This window comes from Grus americana, chromosome 14 (genome assembly GCF_028858705.1).
Source record: "Grus americana isolate bGruAme1 chromosome 14, bGruAme1.mat, whole genome shotgun sequence".
Lineage (NCBI taxonomy): Eukaryota > Metazoa > Chordata > Aves > Gruiformes > Gruidae > Grus > Grus americana.
Genome location: NC_072865.1, coordinates 16756853 through 16763709, shown reverse-complemented (window position 1 = coordinate 16763709; position 6857 = coordinate 16756853). Strand labels below are relative to the sequence as shown.

Below are 6857 nucleotides of genomic sequence, written 5' to 3'. Positions count from 1 at the left end.
CTGGGGGTTGTTGCATAACATTTTATACTAAGGAAGCATGGCTGGTATGGTTTTCATGCTCTTTTCTTCCTCTCATTTAATAAGAGCCTATACTTCACAGTTCTTAGATTCAGGTCCTGTTTTTAAAAACCTCTGATGTCCTAAAGAACGCTAGTTTTGTGGTTGTGAAGTTGTAAGCATGCCGTGAGGCTACTGTAAGCTTTTGCCTTCCAAATTCATATGAGAGCATGTGCTGATTCATGCACACAGGTGACTCAGAGTGATATTTTCCTGTTGAATAAAATACTTTGTTTATAAACTGTATGTTATGTATAAACTGCAGTTGCTCCTCTGTTGGAATTGTTCTTTGCTTATGTTTTGGAAAAGCCAAATTACATTGTCCTGAAGTTGTTCTGACTCAATGCCTAACAAGCAAGAAGTTGTCAGGAATAAAGTCTGTGCAACAACAGCATGCTGGCAATGCATCTTGTGACAAGCATTCTGTGTCAGACTGTTCCTCACCGTACAAATACTTTAGTCATCCAAACTACAAATCTTTGCTTTAAACTGCCAAAGTGAAACCCTGAAAATTCCATTCTGTGTTGCATCGAGTCTGGCAAAGGGGAGCGCTGCACCACAGTGATTCTTTTTACCTAGGGGAAATGACCTTGTAAGAAAAGCAAGATCCTTTACAGATTTATGGGGTGTTGATTTTTTTGGTTTGCCATTTTTTAATGCAGAAATATCTTCTTTCTTTGCACTGTAGTAGCCTTTTGTGGAAGCTGGTTTGCATTTCAGCTGTGGTCCTCAACTGCTTCCTGGTGCAGCCTGTGTGCAAGCTTGGGGTGCAGTAAGCTGCGTGAGCTTCGTTTAGTTCTATCTTATCTGTGCCTCTGCTTTAAAAAAAATGTTTGTATGAAACAAGTGACTTCCTCTTACTGTAAGACTATCCAGACAACTGTATTTGAATTTTTATTGGACTCAGAAATGCAAACCTCTAATTTAATAATCCTTGTAACATCTCTCTTTTTGGAGCTGTAGATTGAAAATGAAGTTTGCCTTTCTCCCAGAGTGAACCCCCCTGCTGTAAAGGCATTTCTGTCCGTCGACAGGTATTCCATAAGTATATCCAGTTTCTGCCATTTCAGGCTACAGCACGAAAAGGGTAGAGCAGTAGCAGTCACCTCGTGCACAGTGCGTGGGAGGTACCTGGGTGGTTGAGCACGTTCTCCTGTTTCCAGTCTGGAGGGAGCAGACAGCACCGCTTCCTGGGGACTCAGCACCACCAGCATCTCTGCTGCGGGGAGATGCATCATTTGGGGCTACAGAGCGATTGGCGTTGCTTTGCCTCCACAGGCAGGATGGGGAGAGAATTTTTGTGCAACCTGTAAGTCCGTAGATGAGAGAGTTAATTTGGCAACAGTGGCTCCTTTTGTGGCCTTACAGGGTCACGGGGCAGCTCGCCTTCGGGAGGCTGCAGTAACTGTGGCTGGCCCGGTCTCCTGGTGTGGGCCCTGGAAGCTGGATGCAAGGGAAATGGTGAGAGTAGTTGTTACGGCAGGGTCGTAAGCAGTTACAGAAGAAGCAGTATCAACTTTCTGTAGGCAAAAATTTTTCTTCAAGGACACAGCAAAGCTCTTCATGTCCTGAAGGTGCCTTTCTTGGGGAAGACATAAAGCTATGCTGTGTAGAAAGGGAACATGTGCACTGGGGTGCTTAAGGTTTCAGAAGCATGCTGGAGTTGATGAGCAACTTTTTAACAGGACAGATACGTCCATGGTGCACAGACACTATCAACCCTTTAGATTCTGGCTGAGCAGTGTTGATTGCGAGAAGCTTTTGGCCATGGTTTATTGCAGCATTCTACATTGTTTATGTAATTATAAAGGAGATTTACATATAATTATTTTCCCTAAAGCAGCTTACACGTTGAGCAATGAGTAGGGGAAGTGTTCTAGCAGATTATTGCATGATGAAATCCGAATGGAAGAGAGATCCAAAATGACAGCATATTTCAAGCAGATGATGAAATACATTCCATCAACTGAGGGGCAAGAAATATGAAGAGTGAAGATTCATAGCCAAACGCCAGACTCTGCAAGTCCTGAAAGGTAAAGGCTCTGCAGCCTGTGCGATATTAAGGCAGAGTAAGCACCTAAGAAATTTACTTTCAAATTAAATTGAGTAGTTTCTGTACTGCTTGTCATAGCCCTTTGAGTTTGGTGGTTCAGCCAGTTTTCCATCTACCCTGTTGTCCACCTGTTCACTCTGTATTTCACCAATTTGGCTCTAAGGTAACTGAGAGATGATGTCAAAGGCCTTGCTGAAGTCAGGATAAACAGCATCTGATGCTCCTCCATTAGCTACAGAGCCAGTCGTCACAGAGAGCTATTGGGTTGGTCAGGCACAATTTGCCCCTGGTAAGGCCGTGCTGTTCTCGTCACTGCCTTGTCCTTCGTGTGCCTGCATGTGTCTTACTGCAAGACTTGCTCCGTAGCCTTCCTGGGCACTGGGGTGAAGCTGGCCAGCCTGTAGTACCCCACATACACCTTCCTGAGGGTGAGTGTGACATTTGCCTTTCTTCCGTCATCAGGAACCTTCCTTGGTGGCCATGACCTGCCATCCTTGCCCTCAGACAGAGCCTGTCTGGTCCCACAGACCATGTGTGCCCCACCAGCTCCAGGGCTCCTTAACTGTTTTCCTCTCCAGTGGGGAATGCATCGCTCCCACCACAAAGCTTAGAAGTGAGAACCTGAGGCAAACACGGTACCAACTGCTGTAGCCTTTTCTGTCTCTTGTTACTGGGGATCACAGAACTTAACAAACAAAACGGGGTGGTTCTGCTGAAGGACACCAGTGTATCAAGGTGAATGGCCCTGAGTTTTGGCCCGAGATTGGTTATCAGAGACTGGTGGCAGCAAGACAGCAGGTGTTGCTAGCAAGGGCATGCAAGGAGAGGTGCTTTGCACAGCAAATGCAAAGAGCTAATACCCAAGTCGGTGGCATCAGAGATGTAGGAGAGAGATGTCACTGGAGGAACTGGCTGCAGCAGTTTACTGCTTTTGACAAGTACTCGAAGTCAGTGTCACTGACCTGGAAGCAGTGCTACCTGTTAACCCCAGAACTGATGTCATCTGCAGTATTTGACTTTTTTTTGAGTTTATAACCCCTTATCACTGTTTTGTTGTGATCAATTTATTATAGCTTATCACTTCACTTGATTTCCCTGGCAAGGTCCTGCCAGAGGCCTTATGTTCCGAACAGTTAGCTCAGGAAACCAGGAACAAGAACATTCTGCATTTTCTCATTTTGGGTAGATATACCTCTTTCCAGGACAATCCCTAGCAGTCCTATCACCTACCTGTCTGTAACTTTTCTTACTAGAAAGAACATTTTGTTTCAGCATCTCAGGCTGATGGATACACTGGAGAAGTGTAAACTCTTCTAGGGAAAGCTGAGAGGCTTTGCTCAGTTCTGTGTTTAATTTCCATGGAGTTGCATTTCACTTAAGGAACACTCTGCAATGGATGAATCTCTTAAAATCTTAACCAGGATCTACAGGTTTATGGCTGCTTACTAGCTTGGAGGTCAGCCTGCAATCTGTGAGTAACACAGTGTCCTCCTCACTTTTCTGGAGGGACTATATTAAATATACAAAAGGTGGTGAGACTTTCATAACCCACATGTGTCCAGATATGCAAATTATCCAGTTGTCTCTGATGTAACCTGTTCATGTACTTTTTATATCACAGGCTTTGGTCTGGTTTGCTATCTGCTGAGAGTTACTGATGTCATTTGATAGCAGACAATACAGTTTTCCCAGGGAATGGGTAGAAAACACAATGGTTTACATCAATAATTTAAAACTAAGAGGAAAAGGCATTACTACTTAAGACAGGCCTTTCAGGTCACCATTGGAGAGCTGCACACAGGGTATGGGGAATGCTGAATTGCTGTTTAGAAGCCAGCTCTGGGACTTCTGATGTGGCTGGGGCTGGACAACACAAACCTGCATGTGGATGTCTGTCTTCCTTCTGTCCACCGAGTATCTTGCTGTTCCTCATTTGTCCCTGGGTTAAGCAGAGACTTTAGTAAAGGATTTACCTTTCATGAAGGGGACGTTGCTGAGCTAATGGTGTGCACAAATACCCCAAGAGTAGAGCACACCTGTTCCTACTGGAGAGGATAAGGGAGGAAAAAGCCACAACCCGAACAAACAAAACCCCTGTGGTCAGTAAGACCCCCTACTTTGTAAGTTGGTATGGGGGAATTGCAAGTGTTCAACATCTAATAACTTGATCTCTCTTCTGGCTGTGAAATGTATTTATTTTAAGATTGCAGTTGATTCATCTTTCAGTTTGGGATATTTAAGGGCAGTCAGTTTTTAAGGGAGTCACCATTCACTGTCCTCTGGATACTGGTCTGCTTTACATTACCCGCTGCCCTTCCCAAAGTCATTCTCTGATGGGTGTTGGTGACTCACAGGCAGGGCCTTGTGGCCAGAGGTCCTGCACTACTTCACATCAGCTTCTGATCTACCAGGAAAGGTGACGAATTTCAACAGCATGAGACCTTTTCCTTATAAACTTATAAATGGGATCAGTTCAGAAGCCTGCCAGCCTCTTTAGCCATCATTTGCATGAGGTGTTGCACTGATGACAGCTAGAGGCCATAGGTGTTTCAGCTTTTCTCAATTAATCCATTACTACCTCTGTGTTAACACCCCGGCTGTCTCTAGCATTTTGGGTATTTGTTTGTCAGCTCAAACTGAGACCTCCGTGAGACAGGAAAACACTTCACTCCTGCAGCTCTCATGTCCTTTGAGGATTAGGGTTTGATTCTGCTGCCACAGGAAAACTGATGACATGGAGAAGGATGGAGTAAAAAAACCTTCAGACAAATAGATATTAAGTTCTGGTAGGGGACAGTCTTAAAAAAAAAAAAAAAAATCACTTTCAGCTTCCACCAGGAATGTATCGTAGATGTTATAAGCATCTTTCGCACCGAATATGGCTGCTCTTTGCTCTGATGGGATGAGAACAGGACCTCTTGGGATCTCATAAAAGGTGTGTGATTTCAAGTTCTCCATTTTCAGCTGCTCTTCTCCCTTGTGCTGGGACCTTGCATGGAGAAGCGGGGCAGAGAGCTGCCAATGCAAACAGCTCTGCTGCCAGACACAGAGAGGAGCTTTAGGCAAACATTGCAGTATGTGGGTGGCTCCCTTAGTACACAGATACGGTTACACAACACTCCACAGCATGTTCCAGCCTGGGAAATTAATGTAGTATTAATTTTAAGCTGTTTGGTGACAGTACGCTAGCTGTGGTTGTGCTTCAGCTCTGTGTCCATTTCCTCTGTATTAACTAACAAACCCTAAATTAACCTTGACACAAAAATAATGGCTCATTTCCCACCCATGGTTCTGCAGGCGCTGCCTCGGTGTGGCAGTTTCCCCTACCTACAGCTGGGTACGGTTGATCAGGACAAGTCGGAGTCCCCTCTTGCCTGTAGCCCATGACAGTGACACTAGATGCTCTCTCCATGTGGGTTTTTGTCATAGAATCACAGAATAGTTTGGGTTGAAGGGGACCTTAAAGCCCCATGGGCAGGGACACCCTCCATTAGACCACGTTGCCCAAAGCCCCATCCAACCTGGCCTCGAACACTTCCAGGGATGGGGCCTCCACAACCTCTCTGGGCAACCTGGGCCAGGGCCTCACCACCCTCACAGGGAGGAATTCCTTTCTAATACCTAATTTAAATATCCCCTCCTTCAGCTTAAAGCCATTACCCCCTGTCCTGTCACTCCATGCCCCTGTAAACAGTCCCTCTTCAGCTTTTTTGTAGGCCCCTTCAGGTATTGGAAGGCTGCTGCTAAGTTTTTGCTGTTAGAGATGAATCTTAAACTCTGACATTCTTCTTCTGTGGAAGTGGATGCGATGCAGCATTGCGTTCTTACGTACATAAATGCAATCTCCTGATGTGCTTTGATAGCAACAGAGCAGTGATTCTGGATTTAGACTGCTGCAATAAGTATTAGAGCTGAGCTTACATGTTCTTTAAAGCGTATATCCTACAGACATAGTATGTGTGTGCGGGTGTGTTTGTAAGGTAAATATTGAAGCCCGAGCTTGGCCCTTGCACAAGAAGTTTTGTGGTGAGCACTCTTTTGGAAATAGCACAGATGGTTCCACTCTTGACGCAGCTGGTGTGAGCAGAGCTTGCACACCTGAGAGAGGCCGAGGCGGGGTAGCCGCTACCCCGGCATTTTGGGCGGCCTCTCGGTGCTGCCAAGGCTGGAGCGTTGCAGCCAGAGCAACCGCTGTGACCTGCAGCGAGAGCAGCCGAGGGACAGGACGGGAAACCGGCGGCCACGGCGCGGGCATCAGTAACGGAGCAAGAGCGGCTAATTAACAGGCTTGGGGGGGGCGGTGTTCCCCATTAACGGAGCAAGAGCGGCTAATTAACAGGCTGGGGAACGGGGTGGGGCGGGCGGGTGTTCCCCCGGCCCGCTCAAATAATGAGCTAGTGGGAGCCGCTCCCGCTCCTCGTTAGTATAGTGGTGAGTATCCCCGCCTGTCACGCGGGAGACCGGGGTTCGATTCCCCGACGGGGAGGGGTTGTTCCTTTTTCCTGCCGGGGGGCCCCGGTGCTCTGCGATCGCTTTTCATTTGTCCTTCTGTCCGTCCGGGAACGGATGCGGTGCGTGAGAAAGGGGAGAGCCGCGCGCATTCCTGGGCAGCAGTGGGAGCAGCGAGAGGCGGCGGGGGGGTGCCCGAGGAAAAGAGCATCCCTCTGCGTTCCCCCTTCTCTGCACCTGCTGGGTGCGCGCCCCTCGCCAGACGATGCAGAGGTGTTAGTTCACGTGGAAGCGAACC

General features: G+C 47.1%; 1 non-coding gene across 1 annotated transcript; it reads left to right on the top strand.

Annotated features, from left to right (window-relative positions):
* The first annotated feature begins 6524 nt into the window (after window positions 1–6524).
* TRNAD-GUC (transfer RNA aspartic acid (anticodon GUC)) lies at window positions 6525–6596 on the top strand. The gene has a single exon. It is a non-coding gene; the product is annotated as a tRNA-Asp (tRNA).
* Window positions 6597–6857: the final 261 nt, after the last annotated feature.